Source organism: Schistocerca piceifrons, chromosome 7 (genome assembly GCF_021461385.2).
Source record: "Schistocerca piceifrons isolate TAMUIC-IGC-003096 chromosome 7, iqSchPice1.1, whole genome shotgun sequence".
In the NCBI taxonomy this organism is placed as follows: domain Eukaryota; kingdom Metazoa; phylum Arthropoda; class Insecta; order Orthoptera; family Acrididae; genus Schistocerca; species Schistocerca piceifrons.
In genome coordinates this window covers 235,499,212-235,502,164 of record NC_060144.1, presented here as the reverse complement: position 1 = coordinate 235,502,164, position 2,953 = coordinate 235,499,212, and the positions used below count along the sequence as shown (strand labels likewise).

The following is a 2,953-nucleotide window of genomic DNA, read 5'->3' as shown; positions in this document are numbered from 1 at the left end:
TAGACAAAACAATTTTGCAGAACTAGTATATGACTACTGCTTCTCATTAATAGGCGCACAGTTAACACCAGTAAAATTCTAGATATTTCTAATAAGTTATATAAACCGCACTGCAAGTCACCAATCATAGACGACGAAGAAGAAGTATTGATATTCTAGATCAACATAATGCAAAATGCACCGAAGAACGAATACTGCGCACAGGAAACCACAAAAATAAATTTACAAAAAAATTTTGCCTGCAGGTCAATGATGAATACTTCTATCCCCCTCCGGATCTTAGGAATATCGAAGAAAGAGCGTTGGTAAAACTTGGTATTTCACATGAGAATTTTATTTTCCACTTAGAACATACGTGGTAACCACGAATATAATGGCAACTAAGTCCATAACGCTGCCACACGCTGAATATCATGTTCGGTGTTCGAAGTAGAGAATGACAGCAAATTTGGCGGGCACTAGAACATGACATACCATGAATATATGGAAACGGTTTCACCCAACATTCAAATATTACCTTCTGATCCTGTTAAGCCAATTACGAGCGTCATGCCGCATATGTATTGAGCAATATTAAGGTAAATAATTATACTATATGAACGAATGATACTGCTCTAAAAGCTTCAGTTTGTCACAGGAAACGGTACGAATTCTGAACGAAGATTAGAAGGTGAATCTACCAACGTCTGCATAGCCTTTGAGATATCACTATTTTTTGGCAATTCGGTAAAAATCCTACATTCTGCCACGTGTAGCTCAGCAAATAGAATGACGATTGCACTGTTTATTGTGCTTGTCGTCAGTTTCTTATACGAATACGTATTTTTACATATTACAACCCTCATTTGGATATAAAATTTTTCCTCTGATTCTTCAAGCTACCTGTTATGGATACAGTCTTATAAACGTAAACTCTGTACATACATATAAATAATAATCTTATATTTCTTCGTTGCTTACTGTTCTCTCAGTACCCGTACGTAGTTACACTTAAATCACATTGCCCTTCCTGTTTAACAGACTAAAATTCGCTTTGCGACGATAAGCATGAGAAAAGAATAAAAATAAAAAATTTTACTTAATTACAACTCTGAAAGTGGCGCCGATAAAGGAAATGTGTGTAGCAGTTTCGCTGACAACGTCATGACTTGTTTGCCTAGCCACCTGCCTTTGCGCGCGCGCTGCCAGTCGTAGCTGCCGCCGACCAATGGCGGGCAGGTCATCGACGCATGCGCATACATACTGCCCACGGCAGTTCAAACGTCGATTATACTACAGTCCTTGCGTATCCATAACATGGTTAAGAGGAAGGGTTTTGGTCTTTTCTTAATATGCCACAAATAAGTAGTTGCTAGTATAGGACGAGGTGGCCGAGTGGTTAAGGCGTTGGACTGCTAATCCAATGTGCTCTGCACGCGTGGGTTCGAATCCCATCCTCGTCGAAAATTTTATTTCCCGTTTTCTGCTGAAAAGTCAGTCTACCACTCGACGTAATTTCAAATATAACTAATAACCACTGCTAACCACATTGTCGGTATTGTGGAAGAGAGAAACAAACAATCGCACGACTACAGGTTAATCATTTCCTTATATATTCACTACATCGTCAAATATGCGGTTTGGTACAGGTGTCGTTCTAGTGTGTCCAGGAGAGTAAGTTGAAAGCCACTCGTTAATAGCACGCATGACATGAAGCAGACATGAAAAGAGCACGCCGGTGCACTGCGGTCAACTGACACAAAAACTTCACGTTAGTAATTCAAAAGCGTCTGAAAATAGAGGCAGTCATTTGCAGATGCACTGACAAAAAAAAATGAAAAGCAATTTCTGAATAATCGGCCTCTTAAAAATGTGTCATACAGAAGCCATATCATCTATGAGGGGGGAAGGGTGGGGTGCGGCCGGAAGAAATCTAAATTGCCCAACACCAAAAGGCGATTAAAATTTATGATGAATCTTGGCATTAAAATTGAACATCTCGTACTTTGTTGACTTCACAGCTTGCAGCTTCTACCACTCAGTGTGTACATATTACAACACAAATATTACCGTATTGTATTACTTTATTGCAACTTTTATATTATATTCTGATATAATTTAATAGCTCTGAGCACTATGGGACTTAACTGCTGAGGTCCCCTAGAGCTTAGAACTACTTAAACCTAACTAACCTAAGGACATCACACACATCCATGCCCGAGGCAGGATTCGAACCTGCAACCGTAGCGGTCGCGCGGTTCCAGACTGTAGCGCCTAGAACCGCTCGGCCACATCGGCCGGCGATATAATTTAAAAGTCATTAAAGTTACCTACTGCTTCCAGCCGTATATGCACGCTATTACATAGACATAGAAAACAATGGCACACGTCTGTATCAGCTATGCAAATACACCTTGTACCGTTTGGTATAAGTCCTCTGGAACAAGCTAATTTTTTGCTAAAATGGTAATATTTGCCATCACAATGTTTTAATGATATAAAAGCTAACAAATGAACCTAATAAGTTATTACAGCTAGTGTAAGTTATATTCTGTTCAGACAAGCTTCTGACTTTAACTGAAAATGATGTACTGGAGATCTGATATTGTTTTATACAAAACTTTTAATAGGTCAGTTAAAAATGGAGTACGGGCGAAATTATGCAGTAGAACCAATATAGCTAAAAATTAACAGTTCCGGGCGGCACAGAGTCATTAAAAAAATAAGAAACGTTTAGACAAACCATGCTCGGACTCTATTTCATCTCGTACACCCAATACGTTAACACTTTAAATACGAAAATTCGCAACAGAGGTAACATGAATTGCCCCAGCCTTCGACAATTTAATGATTTACCGAAAAGAATCACTTCCAATTATAGAACTATGGGTCATAAATCCAGGATGAAAAAATATTCATATGAGAAATTCACTGCAAAAGGATCGGGCGAAGAAGACATTCTCAAGTCCAGAGT

The 2,953-nt window shown here is 38.9% G+C and overlaps 1 non-coding gene across 1 annotated transcript; it reads left to right on the top strand.

The window, feature by feature from the left end:
- The first annotated feature begins 1,360 nt into the window (after window positions 1-1,360).
- Trnas-gcu lies at window positions 1,361-1,442 on the top strand. The gene has a single exon. It is a non-coding gene; the product is annotated as a tRNA-Ser (tRNA).
- The last annotated feature ends 1,511 nt before the right edge of the window (window positions 1,443-2,953 follow it).